General features: G+C 38.5%; 1 protein-coding gene across 2 annotated transcripts in view; it reads left to right on the top strand.

Annotated features, from left to right (window-relative positions):
* Nucleotides 1-24,517, top strand: part of OPHN1 (oligophrenin 1) — a 369,115-nt gene that overhangs the window by 70,490 nt on the left and 274,108 nt on the right. The gene's annotated exons all lie outside the window — the stretch shown is intronic.

Raw genomic sequence — 24,517 nt, 5'->3', positions numbered from 1 at the left:
TGCTCTGCTTCTAATTAGTTGACGAATCCCTTCTATTTTTGGAACTTCAGTTTCCTGATCTGAAACATGTGGAGCTTGATTATATGAAATCTAATTTGCTGACTCTTGACCATGTGTTTTGCACTGGGCTAGGTGTTTTGTATGTATTTTCAAATCACAACAACCTTTTAAGTTACTAGTGTTATCCTCATTTACACATGAGGTAACTGAGACACGAACAAGGTTATTTCCACCATCAAAATTACATCATTGGTAGATGGCAGTAGCCAGGATTTGAAACCAGGATCTTTCTAGCTCCAAATTTTACATTCATTTTATTAAGCCACACTTTTCTGCTGTCCAATATAATAGTCACTAGCTATTTCAATGAAACGGAATAAACAAAACTGAGTTGTACTACTCACATTTGTCCACATGTGACTAATGGCTACAGTCTTATATAGTGGAGATAGTTAATTTCCATGATTGCAGAATAGTTTGCTGGATACCACTGTGTTAGATAATCTTGGATTGCTTTCAGTTTCACCAGACAGTGGATTTCTCTTATTCCTGATATTTCATAAAGGGAGCAGACTAATTTTTCAGCTTTATTCTTCTTAATTAGCCATTTAGTCTTTTTCAAAGAATCCCTGGGGGTTTAGTGGGTTACATGTTGGGATGTTAATCTCAAGATCAGTAGTTTAAATACACCAGCAGTTGCGTGGGAGAAGGGTGAGATGGTGTACCGCTCCCATAAAGATTTACAGCCTTGAAAACGCAAAGAACCTTGAAAAGTTCACTCTGTCTTATAGAGTCACTGTGAGGCAGAATCAACTCCATAGCAGTAAGTTTATAGGCCTATTCATAAGTGTCAATGTATAGTCAACATGTAGCCAAGATAGATTCTTCTACCAGAAATAAAATATAGCCTCCTCGTCAAGCATCCATTTCTTTTAGGATATAGTTCACACACACACACACACACACACACACACACACACACACAAACACCATCCAGTGGGTATTGTCTAACTTATCCTGACAAGTGACTTGTGTTATAGATATAAATGTAAGAAGTTCTGAGATGACACCATTGCTTCATTTCATGAGTCAGATTGGAGTGTGCTTTAATTTGAAATAAGCGTTATTCAAACCAAGTGATTGTCTTGATTCCATGTGCTTCATCTTTTTATCTGTAAATCTTTTGAGAACCAGATAGTCTCATCTTTAGCTTGTGGAGTGAACTATTGATGGGATTGAGCCACCATCCTTGCAGATATCAGTCGAATTCTTACAGTTGGTCGTGGTAGTGGAGCAACACATAGTTATTTGGATCTCAGGGTTGTGGAGACTGATGTTTGCGTGGTTTATTAGTCTCTTTTACTAATTTTTCCATGTGTCTTATGATTTTCATTATTTATTCTATTAATGTTCCAGTGGCAAAACAAGTAGCAGATCTAGAAATTGAACTTAAATGTTTTAGTTCGGACTACATCAACTTTGATTTTCCTGGGTCCAGTGTTAATTTCTGGTGCCCTGAATCTATCAAGGTTGACCCCCTTTTAACCCTTTCTCCTGATTTCATGTATATAAACCCTACAGGTTTTTGCCGACCTCTCTGCAGGAAAAAGAGCTTTCTACCTTCACAAACACTTACAGTTTTGGAAATTTATAGGGGGTTTGCTCTGAGTCAGCATAGACTGTATGGCAATTAGTGTGGTGTTTTTGTTTATTTTAACTCCTGCTTGATTCACTCCTATTTCATACAACTCTCAGAAAGGTAAGCATAAGCAAAGTTTGTGAGAACCTTCCTTGTTTATGTACTTTAACTATCACTAGATTATCAGAACCCTTCCACCACTCTAGATTTGTGTTTCATGCCTTCATGTGACCTCACTTCCATTTCCCTGCCCTGGAATCAAGTGGAATGAACACGTCTTAATGTCTTTCTTCCAGTGAGCCTTTCTTCCTGCAGTATATAATGTAAGTCAGTCAGTTGGAGATGGCAGAATTAAGTTTCAATTATTCTTTCTGTATACATACAGGGAATGTATTTGTACCCTTTCATTCATATTTTTGTATTATTTCAGAGTCCCCTAACAGTATGATGTTTTCGGTTCTCTTTTAGGGATGCCCTTTAAGAGAGCAGGGGCCACTCAATTGAACCTTTGTGTGGTCTCTGTTGGGACTGAGACCAAATCCTCTAAGATATCTGAACTTGCATCTGTCTTACTTTTTGTCAATTTGGAGTTAATATGAAAGCTATAATTTAGTGTGTTCTCATCCACCGTATGATAGTCAAGAAAGCATTGAAAGGAGAGCATAGGGCATTTAGTTTTGTTGCTGTTTCTTCATGAATAGAATCATAGGAGGAAACAATTAAGAAAAGAGTAGAGGTGATTGGAAAAATGCAGAAGGTGGGGTAAGGCACAAACTGACAGAGTGGATAATGCCAAAGGCCTTGGTCTTGGACTACATGTTGAAAGCTCAGTGTACTGCTCTGGGAAGGGAGGACAGGGAAGTAACATAAATCACCCATCAGCAACTTCAATAAGTTGCTTCTCAGTGGCCACCAGAATGCATTAACAAGAAGTCAAGTCGTGCTTAAGAATCATGCTATGTGACAAAACTCTGTAAGTGGTTGCAGCCAAGCAACAAATATTTTGTGAGTTTTCGTTGTGGTACCCTGGTGGTGTAGCAGTTACAAGTTGGGCTATAAATCAAAAGACCAGCAGTTTGAAACCACCAGTTGCTCCATGAAAGCAAGATGAGGTTTTCTAATCCCATAAATAGTTACAGAAACCCACAGGGGCAGTTCTATCCTGTCCTACAGGATTACTATGGGTCAGAATTGACTTGATGGTGGTGAGTTTATTTTGTTTTTAATAATAATAGTTGCCACCAACTAGGTACATCTATATACAATGTACCAAGGAAGAAATTAAAACCCATAGTGGCCAAATAGCTTGCCCAAGAGCATATAGTTATTAATAGAGCCAGTTCAACTCATTTCTTTTGATTGCTATCAATAGTTGAGTGGGTAAATACTTTAATACTACCTGGATGAGTGGTAGTAATCTACTTTCCAAGGTGCTCTGCCTGAGGGCGAAGCTATTCACATTATTGGTAAAATGGTCAGAAACGATTAAATGGATTTTGGCTTCCACAGTAAGCCATAACTTTCTGCAAACTGGGCGCTCAGAAATTTAAGCTCTAATACAAAATATGTAATTAGAGTTTAACTTGTATCAGCTGATTTTTGAATACATGAGTTCATTAATTTTTACTACTATATCATATTCCTTATAAGATTATACCCTGATTTTTTAAGCCAATCTCTTGACTCTTGAGTCAGTTGTTTCCACTTATTTTCGAATACAAGCAAACACTTTTGATAAAGTCTTTTTACATATATGACTTCTTGTGCGCATTTTAAAATTTTACCACCATATAATTGTAGATATATTGCCAAACATATCCACAAAGTGGTTGCTCCAGTTTAATCCATGACAAGTACTGTACAAGAGTTTGCTTTGCTCCACCCACATCCAAGGAAAATATAAGATACTTAAGAAATATGTAAGAAAATTCAGTGCAGTCTGTACTTGTGTCTCTATTCTGTACACCACAGACAGTAATTCATAGAAGGAAAATCTGCTCTCTAGCAAATGCAGAGTCAACTACTTAATCCCAATGAGATCACATATGTGAAGCATCTGGCACATGTCAAGCACCCTTTCTCTACTAATCTAGGAATGTACTCACATACACTAATGGAGCAATGTTATTGATAAGATCATTTTATAAGACTGTCTATCCATGAAAAATAGAAAGAAATGACTGCATTTAACCAGAAGAATAGAAGTTTAAAAAAATAATATACTGAAAAAAAAGTGATATACTGATTGTGAGTGACAGCATGAAATTTGGTCCAGGAGGAGGTCAACCAGATGTTTTTCATTTCCACAGTCATCTTTCCCTAGAGCAGAAGGGAATGAGCTTGCCCTAAGTAATTTTGCAACTATGCTCCTAGTATCAGCTGGCTTTAAAGCCCAAATGAACTCTGAGTAGCTAGGAGATGCAGGAAATTAAGAACACTTAGCATCTTGAAGTGGGTTGTAATGTGGGGATTCCCAGCTTATTGTCCATTATAGTAGTTTGTAGCCACACATGACTACTGAGAACTTGAAATATCTAGGGTGATTGAGAAATGGGAAAAAACCCATTTAATTTAATTTCAAATAATAAACATGAAAAGAGTCACATGTGGCTCATGGTTACTGTATTAAACCTACAAATCTAATACATTTTTATAAATTGTTATGGGTAAAGAAAGTAGGGTAGCTAATATTTGTTACCTACTATGTATTGGTACTTATATTGGCTTTTAATTCTCTCAGTATCCTTTGGAGTAGATGGTATTCCTTATTTTACAGACAAACAAACCACGATGCAGAGAGGATAGGAATTCAAAGACACAAGATACAAAATGGCAGGGTCAGGATTTAAACTAAAGTCTATCTGGGATCTCCAGTTTCATTATTCATTCCCTTTATCTGATATTGATGTAGTGTAATCTTATTACTACTTCATGACTCTAGATATAAACCAGAAAAGTTAAAAATTGTATGCTTTTTAACATAGCTAATTCCAAATTCTTAGTCCCAAATAGGTTTCTTTTCAAGCTCCACTTTAATAAGATGCCAGAGAATTTGGTGTTGCTTTTCTCTAGAAGGGTATTCAGGAGGAGTAATGAGTGGCTGCAGACAAAGTGGCTGAATGAGGTAGCTGGGCTGTGTTGTTACCTTGCGGTCCCAAATCATTCCTAACATTGGCTTACACCATGAGAAGATTTGTTTATTTAAAAACTGTAGAGATAGCATTTCCAAGGTTCAGTAGGTGGCCTCCAAAGCTTCTCTTTTCGCTATTATAGTTTGACACCCAAGAAGGAAATGACAAGATTATTTCATGTAACATTTCTCCCTCTTATCTAGATTGCTCTTCTACTTCTCATGGAATACTCTCTTTCCCTAGACCCAAGTTAGCAGTGTACCCTCTAGCCCAGTGGTTCTCAGCCTTCCTAATGCCTCAACCCTTTAATTCAGTTCCTCCTGTTGTGATGACTCCGAAACCATAAAATTATTTTCGCTGCTACTTCATAACTGTAATTTTGATACTGTTATGAATTGGGCGACCCCTATGAAAGGGTTGTTCGACCCCCAAAGGAGTCGTGACCCACAGGTTGAGAATTGCTTTTCTAGCCTATTTCCTCATCTTCCTGTCTTTACCCTCCTCAACCCTTGGTAACCATCAATGTCTATTTTCTTTGGTATAACAACCTTTGCCTTAAAAAAATAACATTGGATTCACACAATATTTTTTCCTCTTTTGATTGACTTATTTCTTTCAGCATAATGTTATCCAGGTCTATCCATGTCCTGGGGTGCTTTGCAGTTTCATTATTGTTTTGGACTGATGCGTACATAGTATTCCTTTCTGTGTCTGCATCATTTCTTCACCCATTCTTCAAGTGATGGGTAGTTAGGTTCTTTCCGTCTTACTGTTTTTGTAACACTGCTGAGATGAATGTGACTATGCATACATCTGTTCGTGCTGTAGCTCTTACTTCTTTAGGCTGTCTACCCAGGGCATATACCCTGAGTCGTGTGGAATATCGATTCCCAGTTTTTTGAGGCAGCACTGTGTTGCTTTCCAAGGTGTATGCATCTTTCCCCACAGCAGTATATGGGGGTTTTGATCTCCCTACCCTCTCCAGAATTTTCTGTGTTTTAGAACTTTGCTGTCAATACCAGGGTAAGGAGGCATCTCACTTTTGCTTTGATTTGTATTTCTCTGATCATGCTAGTGATCATGAGCATTCAATCATATGTTTGTTGTCCTCCTGGATGTCTTTTTTGGTGAATTGTCTGTCATTGTTCTTTGCCCACTTTTAAATTGGTTTATAGTTCTTTTTCTTGTTGAGGTGGTTCATTTATCTATAGAGATTAATCTGTTGTTCAACGTATCATAACCACCAAAGGTTCCCAGTTTGTGGGTTCTCTTTTTACTATTGGGATGACGTCTTCTGAGGCACATTAGTTCATTTTTAGCAGGCATTATTTTTGTCTTCTGTGTGTGGTTTATTTGTTTTTGTAACGTTTAAATGTGTTTATGCCTTTTAATAGGGTTATTAAGTCTGTCCGTAGTATCTCATTCCTGGTCTTGATAACTCTTGGATTTACATTAAAGTTTTTAATCCATCTTGTGTTCATTTTTTTTGTTTGTTTTAACAATTTATTGGGGCTCATACAATTCTTATCACAGTTCATGCATATACATACATCAATTGTATAAAGCACATCTGTACAGTCTTTGCCCTAATCATTTTTTTCTCCTCTTTTCTTTTTTTACATTTTATTAGGGACTCATACAACTCTTATCACAATCCATACATATATTTGTGTTCATTTTTGTGTGTGAGTGTAGGATGGGTCTTATTTCATTCTTGTACAGAGAGAGATCCATTTTTTCCAGCATTGTTATTGAAGAGACCATCTCTTCCCCATTTTTTGTGTTTATCCTGGTTTTTTTTCCTCTCTATATAAAGTTGTTAATTAGTTTTTCTATGAATGAAGTTTGGATTTGGGTTGGAAGTTCATTATATTTATAGACTCCTTTGACATTTCCACAGTGGTAATTCTTCCTATCATGAACATGGAGTTTTCTTCCATTTATGTATATCTCTTCTGGTTTTTTGTAGTAGTGTTTTGTAGTTCTATTTGTAAAAGTCTTTTTTTAATCTCCAGTTAGGTTTATTCCTAAGTATTACATCTTTTGTGTGGCTATTTTAAATGGTATTTTTTCTTGATTACCTTTTCATAACTCTCTTGGTTATTATACCTGATTAACTTTTTTTCAAAAGTTGCATTGGCACTTAACTTACATATCATACAATCTAATCGCTCAATCGTTCAATCTTGTCAAGGGGAATTGTGCAATCACCATCACATCTATCTTAGAGCATTCTCCACCCCCATGGTTCAATCACCTTTAAAATGAGTTGTGCATTCACGAACAATCCTAATGCTTCCTCCCCATTCCCGCCTTCATTATTTGCTCTCCAAATCCCCTTTCCCTCCTTGTAATTTACCCCCACCCCTGTATTCTCTAGATCCCCTTTGTCAGTTATTCTCATTGTGCATCCACTCCTCCTGTGCTTCACAGCTGGGAAACCTCACAGGAAACAATGAAAAACAAATCACACTAAGGTGGTAAGGATAAGATCATCTTCATATAAAGACAAAAATACAAAGAAGACCCCTATCAACATTCAAAAAGCAAGGGAAGAAATTTCTGTCATAGAACCACTAAGAGATACTTGCATCCAGTACAAATTCAAGTCATGTCTTTAGGGAGGTCAACTGTCCAAGTATCGAGTTTGAGCCATCATATTCAAGATTTCAATGGTCTCTGCCTGATAGTAAGGCTGTTCGGACTCTTGCCTTTGGCTAGAGTGGATCTGCTGGCAGCTGGGTGTGATTAGATACTCTGTAGATGGGTATTGGGCTCCCATCGTCCTCCATAGCCTTCTACGAATTGCGTGTTCATAATTTGAGCTCTGATACTTTTCATCATATTTGAATTTTGTATTTGTCATCTTTGGATCACACAAGCTGGTGTGCTTCTTCTGTGTGGACTTAGTTGACTCCAAACTTAGATGACTGCTTGTTTGAATACAAGCCTTTAAGACATCAGACTCTATTTCAATTGTTAGCTGGGCACCATCTACTTTATTCAACATATTTCATGGTAGCACCTCTATCTTCAATGATCATTTCATGAAGTATCGAGTAGGGCCATGATGTAAGAAATAATTGTTTTTAAGTTGGAGCTAGGATTTAGTGTAATCTAAGAACTCATTCCTGGATCTATTCTTTTTTGGATTAATTTATTATGTGTGTGTGTGAATCTTGTTTTCTACTACATTTCCAAATCTTTTAATTTTTTTCCCAACAATTTTTGGTTCAGTCTTTGTGGTTTTATTTATTTATTTAGAGACTTAGTCCACATTTCACAAAAGCACTGAAGTCAGTTTCAATTTTACTTTTCCTCCTTATGTAACCAATCAGTTTATATGTGATGGGGAAAGAAATTTGAGATTTTAAAAGCTGTGACTTTATTCCTTTTTTCCCTTTTTATTTGTGTTTTATAACACACAACGAAAAACATAACAAAACAAAGTTGCACAGCTCAGCTCATTAAAACAGTGACAGTATCCTGGCAACCTCCCTGAGTAGATGGTCCTTTCTTACTCGTTTTTATTATTTTCCACCCTTTCTCTTTCACTCTCTGCGCCTTGCCCCTACCTCTTTCATCTGCCTTTGCCTGACCATAGCCTTAAAATCTGCTTCTTTTATTGTGAAAACCACTTTTCCCTGTTTCTTTCTTTTCTTTGATTGACTAACTTTATTCAGTATAATGTTTTCCAAATTTGTTCATGTTATGAAGTGCTTGACAGCTTAATTTTTTAAGATGCATAATATTCTATTTTGTGTATTACCATGTTTATATATCCGTTTCTCCACAGATGAGCTTTTTGGTTGTTTCCATATTTTTGCTATTATAGAAAGTGCTACAATAAACATGGAAGTGCAAATATCTGTTTGTATTTTGACCTTTATTTTTTGAAGTAAAGAAATTCCAAGTAGAGAAATAACAGGGAAATGTGGTATTTCTTTTCTCATTTATTTTAAAATGCACTTTTCTGATTCCATAGTGGCTGTATGATTTTGTAACCCACCAGTAGTGTATGAGTGTTCCAACCTCTCCACATCCTGTTTGCCCTTTTTTGTGCTCTCACTGTATACGAAGCCCTGGTAGCATAGTGGCTATGAGTTGGCAGCTATCCTACAGCTTGGCAGTTCAAAACCACCAGCCACTCCTCAGAAGAAAAAGACAGGGCTTTCTATTCCCGTAAATAGCAAGAGTCACAGAAGCCCAAAGAGGCAGTTCTACTCTCTTCTGTCCAATCACCATGCGTCAGCGTCGACTCTATGGCAATGTGATCAGTGTCGAGGTGAGATGGTATCTCATTATCATTCCTTTAATTTATATTTCTCTTATAACGAATGATCTTAAGCATTTCTTCATCTTAGCTGCTTGGGTGTCATCTATCTATCTATTTATTTATTTATTTAATCGTTTTATTAGGGTCTCATCAACTCTTATCACAATCCATACATACATCAATTGCATAAAGCATATTTGTACATTCATTGCTCTCATAATTATCAAAACATCCGCTCTCCACCCAAGCCCCTGGCATCAGCTCCTCATTTTTCCCCTCCCTCCCCACTCCCCCTCCCTTATGAACCCTTGATAATTTACAAATTATTATTTTGTCATATCTTGTACTGTCCGACTTGGGTGTCATCTTTAGTAAATTATCTACTCATTTATTTGCCGAATTTTAAATAGAATTACTTATGTTTTTCTTATTACTATGTTGCAATTTTCTTTAGTTTTTAAGATTGACCCTTTATCTTATACATCACTGACAAATATTTTCCCCAATCCCTGGATTCTCTTTTTACTCTTTGATCAAATATTTTGAAGTATATAAGTATATAAATATCATATTTTTAGGGAGTCCTAGTCCTGTTTTGCCTGTTTTTCATATTTAATGGTGTATATGTATATATTTATCTCTTCTTGTATTAGAACCCTTAAGTTTGTCCTTATTTTTTCATTTATGATTGTTATACTCCTTGGATTTATATGTAGGTATTTAATTAATGTTGACTTTGTTTTTATATATATATAATATTTCATTATATTGCAGGTTAACGTCTAACTTTTCCAGGACCATTTATTGAAAAGACTATCTCTACCCCCATTTAATGTGTTATAGTGGTTCTTCATCTTGTAGTTTGGACTAGGCAGGTTTGTCTTCAAGCTTACTGATTTGACTTTCCATTATTTCAGTTAGATTAATTTGGCCTTTTAAATATCTGTATTTCCCTATTATCTTACAATTTATCTTCTGGTTTTTTTTCATTGTTGTCAGGTTTCTAATTGTTCTATATTTTCTATAGCTCTTACGATCTTATTTTCCCATCTGTTGAAAGTTCCAGAATATACATCTGCTCATTTCTGGTAGTTCCAGAGTCTTTTCTTCTTCAGACAATTTCTTTGGGTATGGGTATAGTTCACTTGTTTCTGTCTCTTTGTATAGATCAAGATAGATTTCTGTCTCTGTGACATCATGATGCAGCTGTTAGTGGTGGGAGGGTTGCTGTTGTATGGGGATACATGATTTTATCATGTGGTGTTAAAAAGGAATTATAGAAACCAGAAAGCAAAAAGCAAACAAATGAAAATTTTATGTTATTTTGGAAAGTTCTTCCCTCAGCCTCAGAGTATAGCTGAGGGTATGTGTTTGGCATCTCTCTGAGGCCTTGTGCAGAGGGGTGGGAGATTGTAGCTTGAATTCCTTTCTTGCAGGCACAGGGCTAGAACCCTCAGTGGCTGAGTTGGGAGCACATGCATGGGCGGCCGGGTTCAGGCACCACACCCATTAGCCCTTCAGGTTTTCTGAGAAGGTGTGGGGCAAAAGGGGTTTTCTTTACCTACTAGGTTGGTTGGGGCTGAAAGAGGCTCACTCCTGGGCACTGGGAAGGTATAGTGTTGGTGTTTTTTTATGTCCTGCGATTATTTTGTTTATGAATTTTCTTTGTTGTTGTTTTAGTGTTTACTGAGACTTTGTTATTTTGTTAAGGAGGTTTATTAATTTTCCTTGAAGTTGCCTATAATGTATTATCATTTTTACAGGTTTTAAACAATCCATTCAATCTTGATATTGTCTTGAATCCCCCTACTTGTAGAACTTCGATGTCTAAATAATTTATTCCTTATTTTTGCTCTGTGGTTTTCATTGTATGCAAATAAATTTCTCTTATTTTCTATTTTCAATGACATAGATTAATTTTATTTTTGAGCCTTCTTTATGTGGGCTTAAAATTCTGGTTATTGTCTATCTTGCTAGTTCTCTGTTCTCTGTCTAGAGGACTCTTTAGCATTTCTTATAAAGTTGCTCTGACTATCATAAATTTCCTGGGAGTATCCTAATTTTACCATCATATTTAAGGGAAAATTTCACTAACTGTATAATAATTAGTTGACCCTTTTTTTCCCCATGCATGGTTTCTGCTGAGAAGTCAGAATTTATTTATACTATTACTCCTTTGTAGGAAACTTTTTATTTGTTACCAACTGTTTACAAGATTTTTTTGGTTTTTGTTCTGTTTTGGAAATTCCAATTATATATATTGTGATTTTCTTTTGGGGTCCATCCTGTTTGGAATTCACTGAGTCTTTTGAAAGCACATTTTTTCATCTTTCGTGATCTTAGGGAAGTGCTCTTCTAACAACTCTTTGACAATTTTCTCCTTTTGTCTTTCTGTTCTTGAATTCCAATCTAACATAAGTTATTGCTTGTGATGGTGCTTTATATTATTCTTAGTTTTTATTCTTTATCTTCCCATTCTTTTTACTGATTTTTTCCTCTTACATATTATGAAGAGGTTTGCCTTCATTCTTACTAATTCTCTCTTCTATTGATTCATGTATACTTCTGTCCCCTTCAATACATTTCTGAAAATTTAATATTAATAATCTAAATTTCCAGTTTTTAAAAAGCTTTCTAATTTTGTATTAAATTATTTTATTTTGAATTATTTTGTTTTTTGTTTCTTTAATCCTTTTTTAAAAGTGTTGAAAGAACCTACTTATAAATCTTCTGAATTTTAAATTTCAATAACAATTTTAATGGCAAAAATCTTCCTCAGTAAGATTTTTCTGACCCTGTATTTTGCTTGTTTGTTTTAACTTTCTTCACCTGTGCTTTTATTTGTCTGTGTTTGAGAAAGAGATTTGAAGTTGTATGTTTTTTTCAGATTTTTTTTGGTGATGTTATTTATTGATTGTATGTAGGTTTATAATTCTGATTTTTGTTTTGTTTTAAAAGAATCAGGCAGTAGGAGAGGTGGGTAATACTAGTTTTGCAGCTCTGGTGAACTTACTACCTGTCTTGGTAAATATTGGTAGCACATTGAGATATGGGCAGAGTCTCTGATAGCTCCTCACGTAAATCACATGAGAAAAGTTGGGTGAATGTTGACTCCCATCTGTCATTGATCCAGTGGTGTTGGAGTGAGTTGTAGCACTCACCCACTAGGTGAGTTGGTATGTGTGATGATTTTGGGTGGATAGGGCCACTGCCTTCCAGCTGCTGGAGGAAAAAGCCGAAATAATGAGGAAGAAGAAAAAAGAGGTGGGGGAATTGGGAAGAGGAGATGATTTCCAGTCACTTATGAGGGTACTGTTATAGTCCATGGCAAGTGGATCTGGTCATCTAGTTGTACTAATTGGAACATTGATCACAATAATAAAAATCTATGTTCATTTCACTTTGCAGCTTATTGTTTATCTTCTTATTTCAGTATATTGTTCAGTTCCTTTCTTCCATCTGTTTTTCCACCCCATTTTATTGGGAACTCTACAGATATTGTAACAATCCATGATTGTCCAATTGTTGCCACCATCATTTTCAAAACATTTTCTTTCTTCTTGCATCCTTTGGTATCTGCTCCCTTTTATCCCTGCCCTGTTCTATCCTACTCCAGCAAAACCCTCGTTGTTATATTAAATATTATTATTATTGTTAATCCTTTTTTTTTGTACAACAGGAAGCAGATGGAATTTGGGCCTCTACTGCAGAGGCAGTTTTACCCCATTCTGTAGACCTTCTGTGAGTCAGAATCCACACAGTGGCACACCATGTTAGCTTTAGGTTTGGATCACTCTTGCTAAGATTATCAGATAATCAATATATGTTAAGTACTTGCTATACGTCATGTCTTTGAGCTTTGTAGTGATCCTCTGATTTAATATTATTATTCTCTTCTTTTTGCTGCTGATGATATTGAAGTACTAGGAAATGAAGAACTTTCAGTAATCTGTTTCAGTTCAGGGCAAACATTGATATTGAGACATGGGAATGGGAAATTCTTGATAAATGAATTTACCTACTAATGTGTATGGCAGTTTAATTTGGTCTCCAAACTGTGGTTTTGTTTTACTAAATTGATCATAACCACCAAATATATGTCTTTTTTCTTTGAGTGAGTTAGTGAGTGAGAGTTAGTGAGTGAGTTAGTGAGAGTTAGTGAGAGTTAGTGAGAGAGAGTGATAGAGAGAGTGAGAGTGAGTGAGTATTAGTGAGAGAGAGTGAGTGGGTGAGTGAGAGTGAGTTAGTGAGTGAGAGAGAGTTAGTAAGAGTGAGTTAGTGAGAGAGAGTTAGTGAGTGAGAGTGAGAGTTAGTGAGAGAGAGTGAGTGAGAGAGAGTTAGTGAGAGAGAATGAGAGTGAGTGAGTGAGAGAGTTAGTGAGTGAGAGAGAGAGTGAGTGAGTTAGTGAGAGTTAGTGAGAGAGAGAGTATTAATGAAGGAGAGTTAGTGAGTGAGAGAGAGTGAGTTAGTGAGAGAGAGTGAGAGTGAGTGAGAGTGTTAGTGAGTGAGAGAGAGTGAGTGAGTGGGTGAGAGAGTGAGTTAGTGAGTGAGAGAGAGTGAGTGAGTGAGAGTGAGTGAGAGAGTGAGAGTGAGTGAGTGTTAGTGAGTGTTAGTGAGTGAGAGTGAGAGTGAGTGAGTGAGAGTGAGTGAGTGTTAGTGAGTGAGAGTGCGTGAGTTAGTGAGAGAGAGTGAATGAGAGTTAGAGAGAGTGAGAGAGTGAGAGTGAGTGAGTGTTAGTGAGTGAGAGAGAGTGAGTGAGTTAGTGAGAGAGAGAGTGAGTGAGAGTTAGTGAGTGTTAGTGAGAGTGAGTGAGTTAGTGAGAGACAGTGAGAGAGAGTGAGTTAGTGAGAGAGAGTGAGAAAGAGTGAGTTAGTGAGAGTTAGTGAGTGAGAGAGTGAGAGTGAGTGAGAGAGTGAGAGTCCAAATATATGTCTTATGGTTGTTGTTGTTGTTCAGCATTATTGAGTCAATTCCAACTCAAGTGGTTCCAATTTAAGCTTCAATACTGTTCCCTCTTTTCATACAACAGAATGAAAAACCACCCAGTTGTGTACCATCATCGTAATTGTTATGTTTGAGCCAATTGTTGCAGCCACTGTGTAAATCCATCTTATCCAGGGTTATTTTGTGCTGCCCTACTCTTTTACTAAGAATGATATCCTTCTTTAGGGACTGGTCTCTTCTTACAAGATGCAGTATCATCATCCTTGCTTCTAAGGAGCATTCTGGCTGTACTTATTCTAAGACAGATTTTTTTTTGCTTGTTTGGAACTCCATGGTACTTTCAATATTCTTCACTAGTATCATAATTCAAATGCATGGATTCTTCTTCAGTATTTTTAGTTGGTACAGTCTTTTATTTAGTTATTAAAAGTTTTATTGACACACAATTCACATATCACACAATTCAATGGTTTAATCATATTAAAAAGAGTTGTGCAATCAGTACCACACCAGAACCTTTGCTTCTTCTTTTTTTTTTTTAACATTTTATTAGGGGCTCATGCAACTCTTACCACAATCCATACATATACATACATCAATTGTATAAAGCACATCTGCACATTCCCTGCCCCAATCATTCTCAAAGCATTTGCTCTCCACTTAAGCCCTTTGCATCAGGTCCTCTTTTTTTTCCCCCTCCCTCCCCGCTCTCCCCTCCCTCATGTGCCCTTGGTAACTTATACATTGTTATTTTGTCATGTCTTGCCCTATCCGGAGTCTCCCTCCCCCCCCCCTTCTCTGCCGTCCATCTCCCATGGAGGAGGTCACATGTGGATCCTTGTAATCAGTTCCCCCTTTCCAACCCACTCACCCTCCAATCTCCCAGCATCGCCCCACACATCCTTGGTCCTGAAGGTATCATCCACCCTGGATTCCCTGTGCCTCCAGCCCCCATATGCACCAGTGTACAACCTCTGCCCTATCCAGCCCTGCAAGGTAGAATTTGGATCATGGTAGTTGGGGGCAGGAAGCATCCAGGATCTGGGGGAGAGCTGTGTTCTTCATCGGTACTACCTCGCACCCTGACTGACCCATCTCCTCTCCTAAACCCCATCTATGAGGAGATCCCCAGTGGTCGACACTTGGGCCTTGGGTCTTCACTCTGCACTTCCCCCTTCATTCAATATGGTATACACACGCACACACACACATATACATATACGTACATATATCTATTTTTTTTGCATGATGCCTTATACCTAGTCCCTTTGGTACCTCGTGATCACACTGGCTGGTGTGCTTCTTCCGTGTGGGCTTTTTTGCTTCTGAGCTAGATGGCCGCTTATTCACCTTCAAGCCTTTAAGACCCCACACACTATCTCTTTTGATAGCCGGGCACCATGAGCTTTCTTCACCACATTTGCTTATGCATCCATTTGTCTTCAGCGATCCTATCATGGAGGTGTGCAGCCAATGATATGATTTTTTGTTCTTTGATGCCTAATAACTGATCCCTCCAGGACCACTCGATCACACAGGCTGGTGTGTTCTTCCATGCGGACTTTGTTGCTTCTGAGCTAGATGGCCGCTTGTTTATCTTCAAGCCTTTAAGACTGCAGTCACTATCTCTTTTGATAGCCAGGCACCATCTGCTTTCTTCACCACATTTACTTGTTCACCCACTTTGGCTTCAGCAGTTGTTTCGGGAGAGTGAGCATCATAGAGTTCCAATTTAATAAAGGAAAGTATTCATGCATTGAGGGTGTGTTTGAGTAGAGGCCCAAGGTCCCTCCGCCACCTTAATACTTAACCTATAAATATAGACACATAGATCTATTTCCCCATCCTCCTATATATATTTGCATGTACATGTCTTTGTCTAGACCTCCATAAATACCCTTTGATTCCTAGCTCTTTCCTCCATCTCCCTTGACTTTCCTCCTGCCCTACTACCATACTCCGTCACCACCTGGGCTAGAGTATACCTCTTCTCTATGCAACCTTACCCTTGATCATTCCCCACCAGACCTGCCACTCCCCCCTCTCTACCATTTGGGGTCCCATGTTGTTCCCCTGTCCCTGGGTTTGTTAACACCACTTCCTTACCCAGAACTGTCGGTCCCGTTGTTTTTCCTCCAGATAGTTCATCCAGCCTGTCCTATTCAGACAGACCTGTGGAGACACTAACATGCACGAAAACAAGACAGAGGAAAACAAAGCAACAGTATACAACCAGACAACAAAACAAAAACAAACCACTGACAAAGAACAAAACAAAACACTTCACAAAAGAAAAGCTTGTAGTTAGTTCAGGGATCATTTGCTGGCCCTTAGGAGCATTTTCCAGTCCAGTCTGTTGGGGCACCACGCCCTGGCCCCAAAGTCCACTTTCAGCATTCCCTGGGGACCTTGCCACTCCATTCCCTTGCTGTTCCGCTGCACTTCCCCAGTGCTTTGCCTCCGTGTGGTGGGATCAGGTCAGGTGCAATTCTCACACTGTGTCTCCGTTGCTGTCCCCTGTATTGCCCTTAGTTACTGAGGGGCATCATTTCTCATAGTGGGGCCAGCCATGTTGTTCTCCCTGTGGACTGGCTGCTCTACTCAGGAACATCATCCTCACGGCCTGGTGGGCCAGGCTGTGTTCCACTCTCTCCTCCTGCCCCTTCATCTGCTCCCGTGTGCTCTGATCAGATATGTCCATCTCCCGGAGCTGCAGAGTCAATGTCGTTCTTAAGAACAAATTCTTTTTGGGGGAGGGGCAGGAATCCACTTAATTTATGGTGCTGGGGCCAGCCTCCCAGACCTCTCCACTGGTTCCCTACTCCACGCCGGGATATTGCATTCACACCTTGCAGCACTGGGTTGCAGTCTGGTCCCACTTTCCCTGTGGAGATATAAACAATACCCTCCCCTTGGGTGGATTAGTGCCCCATGCCCCACTCCCCTTTTCTTCCTTATATTCATCCTCTTGTTTTCCGAACCTTTGCTTCTTTCTGGAACTTATTAGCTCCCCCTTCCCCATACTTCCCCTGCTATAACCCTACAAAATGATTAATCCAGTTAGTGTCTCTTTAGATTTAACTCTTTTGTATTTCATATAAAGAAAAACACATGCAATACACCAAACCAAAAAAAAAAAAAAAACTCAACAAAATAAAATAAAGGCCTGAATTGAAAATTAAGCAGAAATTATAAAACTAGAACAAATTTTAGCATGGGTCAAAGGGAAAAACAAATAATAAGTTATTAAATTTTAACCTAACTACATCTGCATTAATCCACTTTCTAATGTATTCTGATAGCAAGGCTAGTCATTAGTGGTAGGAGAGGGATTCACCAGAGTCTTAATTCACATAGGAACCAGCAAATGGATTTTGCACTTCCATTGGCATCCATAGCCTTCCACAGACCAGGTTATCAGAATTTTAGCTCCAATGCCATTCCCTCCTCAGGTCTTAGACTTTAATGTTTTCAATCTTTGGGTCACACAGGCTGGTGAACTTCTTTCGTGTGCACTCAGCTGACACCTCACTTAGATGGCTGCTGGCTTTAAGAACTCTGGCACTATTCTTTCTGATATTTGGGCACCATCTGATTTCTTTACCACACTTTGCTATAGCACTCACATCTTAAATGATCTCGTCATGAGGGCGAGTACTGCATAGGACCATGCAATAAGAACTAAATATGCTTAGATTAGGGTTGTGATTAAGTGTGAGCTCAAAATCTATTCATATATGTACTGTTTATATGTGTTTCTGATTCACTTTAAAGACATTCTTTTTTTTAACTTGGGAATCAATACATATACCATATCATTCCATATTTCAATTACATCAAGTAGAATTATATAATTGCTACCACAATCAATTTCCAAACATCCTTTTTCTACATGGATATAGAAACATCCTTCATAACATCTCCCTCTTACCCCATTACCACTACCACTGTACCCCCACCCTCTGAACCCCTTATTCTACTTCTACTTGCTGTCCTTATGGGCTCATCAGTCCTCACTTTCATATACTGAAAAATGGAAAAACATATGACACAGCTTCAAGAGAGTGACCTCCATTGACATGACACCTCTAACATACAATCTAGTATGAACAAAAACCAAACAATACAATATACACCGTCAATAAAGAAAAGGGGGGGGATCTACTGACAAAGTTTTAACTGTTTAAGTAGGTTTATACCTTTGATCTTCTATACTCCCTTTTCCCAAGCTCTCTGTTTATTGAGCATTTTCCTCCCTTCCCTCAATTTTAGATAGGGGAACTTCTCCAGAGACTTATTTCCAATGGAATTTCACAAGTGAATCTTGGGTTCCCACTGTCATCCATTGCCTTCTGCAGAGCAGATTCTCACAATTTAGGCTCTGATACTGATCCCTCCTTCGACTTAAGACTATATGGATTCCAATCCTTTGGTGACTGATAATGGTTTGCTTCTCCCATGTGGACTTGGTTGACATCTCACTTAGATGACTGCTTATTAGGAGACAAGCCTTTAAGTGCCAGACTTTATTTTATCTAATAGCCAGGCACCATTTACTTTCCTTGCCACATTTTGCTGTAGCACCCATATCTTCTGCGTCCCCCCCCCCTTTTTAATGCATTTTCATTGTGAGTGTCAGGTGATAGCTCATCTTTGGTTGAGTTTGCATCTCCTGGATGGCTAGTTATTATGAGAAATTTTTCATGTGTTCGTTAGCCATTTGAGTGCTATTTCTGATAAACAGTCTGTTCATATCTTTGCCCATTTTCAATTGGATTGCTCCCCCCAATCTTCTTATTATGAAATAATCCAGGCATCATACCATTGAATGATTTAGTCAAAACAAGCAGTGTTGTACAGTCAATATACAATCATTTAAAAAACATTTTCTTACTTATTGTACTCCTTGATATCAGCTCCCTATTACCTACTTTCTCCCCTGCCACACCCCCAGGAATCCTTTTTTTTTAGGTATTGTCCCTATAGGTTCACTCAACTTGAATTTCATATACCAAAAAACATAGAAAGATACATAACAGAGAGTGAAGAATTCTACCCAAAATAACAAAATATAGCAGAGATAAGCCCAAATCTGGGGGCAAGCCAAACTAATGAACCCAAACCAGAAAATATTTGACAAGGTTTTAACCATTAAATTCAGATTTATCATAATCTACTCTAATCTCTTTGTCTGATAACTAGGCTATTCCCATCTCTCACTTTTGGTCAGAAGGGAATCGCTGGAGACTTATTCCCTGTGTAGATCCTGCTAATATATTTTGGGCACCCACTGTCATCCTTAGACTTCTACAAACTAGAATTTCACAGTTTAATTTGTGATAACATTCCCTCCTTCAAATCTGGATTATTTATTTCCATTCCTTGGATTATAGATATAGGTGTGCTTCTTCCATGTCACTTAGTTGACATCTCACTTAGATTGCTGTTTGAAAAGAAGCCTCTAAAGCTTTAGTTGCTATTCTTCCTGATAGCTAGGCACCATCCAATTCTCTTCACCACATTTTGCTATAGCACCACATCGTCCATGTTTCCTTCATGAGGTCCAGTAGTAAGCAAGACCATGTTGTAAGAACTACTTATTTGTACATTGGATCTAGGATTAAGTGCGAGTCTGAAGTCCTTTACTAAATCTCTGTTTTCTCTGTCTCTGGTTCACTTTAGAGATGTCTTTGTTATTTTATGGTAAATAATCTTATTGATCATTTCCTTGGAACATAAAGTCCTTCTGCTTATAGTATCCATTAGATCGGGTTGACCAGAGAAAATAATCCAGAGACACTCATATGTATAAGAAAACGCTTTATATCAAAAGAAGAATTGTATATTAAGAAAACATCCCGATCAAGTCCATAAGTTCAAAATTAGCCCCTAAGTCCAATACTAGTCCATAAATCACTCTTTTGATTCATGTAGTCACATGCAATGTTGAAGAATGCAGGCAGATCACAGCCCGGTAGGTGGAAAGTCTTGTGAATGCAATGGTGGTGGATGCATCTCCAGGACTCTGGTTGCTTTCAGCATGTTTTAAACAGGAAGATGAAGCAGAGAGAGAGTGTGGCCTGTCTCCAGGGAGAAAGAGAGAGGAAGTTACCAGAATCCTTTAGAGAAGGTCATGCACACACGGAGGCATCATTAGGCTGTGACCTAATTGACAGGCTAGATTCCACCCTATGTTCATTTATCATGTTGACATGAAATTATGTAACAACCACAGACCACCCCCTGTCAAATTGACACTTTTATACAACTCTTTCAAGATATATAATTTTTGAATAAAATAATAATAAAATCATATTTGTGCCCAACAGATAAAACGAAAATGCATCAACTCAAAATGTGTGTGCTGTATTTAAAGATAATACTCTGTACGTGAACAAAGCAAAAATATTCTATACTTAATAATGGCAATTATGTGAACACCTATAATATAATCCCATAATTCTCTAAACACATTCCCCCACCTATGAAAGTTTGTAAGCCCCCCATTTCATGCCTTTATCTGCCAACTTTGGGTATACAATTTCTATACTGCCCACTTATATCAACCCAGTGCTCTGAGGAGACAAGCATGTTTTTTGATGTGAATAATCTTCATTCCATTTGGAACCTTGTGAGTCTGTATCCATAAACTAAGTCAAATCAGGACGGGTCGTCCATAAAGGCAACAGTAATATGCACCAATTCTTAGGCTCAAAAATCTTATCTTTATATGTTTGGGTTCTCTCCAACTCAATGTGTGTCACTTCTCTTAACCTCACCAGGGAACCCATTGGCTGCCTTGCCTTTTCACCATGAGCCACATCACAGATTCTCAACAACCCTAACCCCTTTGGGTTGAACTTCATGACCAGCCAACCTGCTCTCATTTTCTCTGCTAATCCCTGTGAACCACATCCACAGGTGTCAATGGCCAGACTCAAACAGTCTGTCTATTGTTGCTTTTCTCCCACTTCCACTCAACAAGTGAATCCAGGTGGTCACCTTGCAAGCATTTCAGCCTGCCCACAGGTTCTCTTTAAAATCAGTCCTAGAGAGGAATATTTCTCCATGACTCCAAATTTTTCCAGCCTCAGGCACAAACCACTAGTTCAAAATTCAAAAAGCCAAAGGGTTCCTTTATTTCTTCTTCAGTCTGTCAATAACTCTCCAGACAAGTCTTCAAATTTGAATGTCCTGAGCACTCAAAACACTAGGTCAGGTTTATCTGTTCAGGGCCTTCTTTGCAGGCATGCCCTACCCCATTTAAAGATTCAAATTAATGGTTGAAGACAGTAAACTTAAAAACTCTATTTTCATACCTCCTAATATACTATCAATAACAATAAGTAGAAGAAATCAGTATAAACCTAGTATAGCCAGATCCTAAACTCAATTCTTAAAATAGTTAATTTCAATCCTTATCAATCTTAACTTAATCCTTATCTAAAGTATTCCTTTGATTTGAAATATGGTAAGTCTCTGACTGCATCAAACCAGGGTAGGACCTTCTATCAATCATTTTGACCTTGTGTCGGCCATTTTGACTAAGCTGCATAATCTCTGAGAAATTCAAGAGGCGATTTTGCCCTGAGCTCAAGATTCACATTTATCACATTCATGTTTACCAGTTCAGGCAGGAGTAACCAAAAACAACTTCAAGGAATCAAGACCTTCACTTCACTTGCCCTTTTCAGAAAACAGTTGAGTACACAGTATGGGCCTACCCGCCCTCTAGCTAGCCAAGAAAAACTGCCATGAGGCAGAGGTCAAACAAACAGCATCTACTGTCCATCTTTATGATTTGTTTCTCTAGTACCCCACTCCCAAGGTACCATAGGAAAACCAATCCAGAGACACTCAGATGTGTAAAAGAAAGAGCTTTATATGAAAAGAGGAATTGTATATTAAGAAAGCATCCCAGCCGAGTCCAGATCAAGTCCACAAGTTCGATATTAGCCCATATGTCTGATACCAATCTATAAAGTCCTCTTCAGACTCACGCAGCACATGCATGCAATGATGCAAAATGCAGGAAGATCACAGGTAGGTAGGTAAAAATTCTTTTGGACTCAATGGCAGTAGACACATCTCCAGGGCTCTGGCTGCCATCAGTGTGTCTCCACTTGGTTTTTTAATAGGAAGGTGAAGCAGAGAGAGAATGTGGCCTGCCTCCAGGGAGAAAGAGAAAGTCACCAGAATCCTCTTGAGAAGGCCACACCCATCCCTGACTGACAGGCTAGACTCCATCCATACACTCATTTATCAAGTAACATGAAATAAGTACTACAGTGTCACTGATTTAGTCCATGCTGATGTTTTAAAAACAGAATTGAAAAGGGAGATTAAAGAAGTGTAGGCTATGTGTGACCACGAGCTGTCGAAGGGATCAGATATCAAGCATCAAGGAAATCATGTCATTGAAAATGTGGGTGAGTGCCGAGTGGAGACTCAAAGTCCAATGGTAGTCAACCGGACACCCCTTACTGAAGTTGTGGGGAGGAGATGAACCAGTCAGGGTGCAGGGTAGCAACGATGAAACATAACTTTCCTCTATTTCTTAAATGCTTCCTCCCCCCTACTATCATGATCCCAATACTACCTTGCAAATCTGGCTAGACCAGAGGATGTACATTGGTACAGATAGCAACTGGAAACACAGGGAATTCAGGACAGATGACTCCTCCAGGACCAGTAATGAGAGTGGTGATGCCTGGAGGGTGGAGAGAATGTGGGGTAGAGAGGGGTAACTGATTACAGGAATCTACATATAGCCTCCTCCCTGGGGGAGGGACAGCTGAGAAGAGGGCAGGGGGAGACGTCAGACAGTGTAACATATGACAAAACAATAATAATAATATATGAATGATGAAGGGTTCACGGGGTGGCGGGGAGTGGGGAAAGAGGAGGGAAATGAGTAGCAGATATTAAGGGCTCAAGTAGAAGGCTAATGTTTTAAGATTATGGAAACAAATGTATATATGTTCTTGACGCAATGGATGGATGTATGGATTGTGATAAGAATTGTAAGAGCCCCCAATATAATGATTGAAAAAAAAGAAGTGTAGGCTAATTAAATATCAAACCATGGATTATTGATTTATGCGGGTCAAATTCTTATGTGCCTGGAAACTCTTTACACAAATACTGGTAGTTGGTAGTGAAGCAAAGCTTACAGTAATATCCACTTCCAATGTCACAGGCCTGCCCAAATGATACATATCTTAATAAATCAAGTAGGCCATTGAAGTACCAAGTAAATTTTTGCCGCCTTGCCAACAGGTTTATGCTCTTGGCATAGCTGTCTTCTGCTTCTTTATACTCCTTGTAATTTTTACCTTAAGGCCTCAGTTTGCAAGTGAGTTTGAGATAATGTCCAATTGAACTAATGGGGTTTCTACATTACATTTCTCTGATATGGCCTTTGGAGAAAGTTGTCCCCCATGACATTCCAGGGTTCAGTGCTTCATTTTCTAAGGCCCATGACCTGGCTTCCCACAGTGTGCACAGAAACTTGGACCAATGTGCCCTTTTAGGAGCCTAGTATGAGGGGTACTTTTCCCTTGGGTTCCATAGACATTTTGTTTGTTGTTTTTCCCTCCTAGGGGGTTTGTCCTCCACCTTTTTCTACCACCAGAAATGCCTTTGTCTTCTTCAAAATGTGTATGCTCCCCTTACCTCCTCTGGAGCTTATTTCCCATCAGTATTATTTGCCACTATGGTAGGACTGTAGGCTGGTTTGGGATGATCTCTTCGTATTATTTGGAAGGCAGCCATAACGGGTGTCTTGCTTTCCTTTACTCTTGAAACTTGAATCCTAACTGAAGTGAAGACTCCTCTTTCAAAGTAATTTCCAAGATGTACATATAGAGAGGATGGCGTATGGTTCATGGGCACTGGTCCTTTTCATTACTGCATTGATTGGTAACCTTGTTAGCAGATTGCATGGCCTGAAAGCATGAGCTTGTCTTCATTTTGGTATTTATCCTTTGATAATTGACTAACTTCACTCAGGATAATGCCTTCTAGATCCCTCCATGTCATGGCGTGCTCCATGGCTTCATGACTTTTTAGGGATGGGTAGTATTTCATTCTATGTATATACCAAAGTTTTTTTTATCCATTCTTCTACTGCTGGGAATTTGGTCTGTTTTCAACTTCTTGCTTTTGTGAATTGTACTGTAATGAATATGGGAAGGCATGCATCTGTTGATACTCTGTCTCTTACTTATATGGGTTATATTCCATTGCTGGGTTTCAGGGTATTTTTATTGCTAGTTGTATTAGGAATCACCGTATCTATTTCCACAGTGATTGTGTGTACGTCCAAGTCCATCAGCAGTTTTTGAGAGTTACAATCTCTCCACATCCTCTACAGCATTTGTTTTTCTCTGTTTTTTTTTTTAATTGGGCTGTGAACGTGGGAGTAAGATGGTATCTCACCATTGTTTTGATTTTCATTTCCCTGATGACTAGGTAAGGAGAGCATTTCCTTGTGTGCTGTTTGAATTGTCTAGTCAGGTCTTTGCC

Source organism: Tenrec ecaudatus, chromosome X, assembly GCF_050624435.1.
Source record: "Tenrec ecaudatus isolate mTenEca1 chromosome X, mTenEca1.hap1, whole genome shotgun sequence".
Classification (NCBI taxonomy): domain Eukaryota; kingdom Metazoa; phylum Chordata; class Mammalia; order Afrosoricida; family Tenrecidae; genus Tenrec; species Tenrec ecaudatus.
Note: the sequence above shows the minus strand (reverse complement) of the source record. Positions and strands in the feature narration are given on the sequence as shown.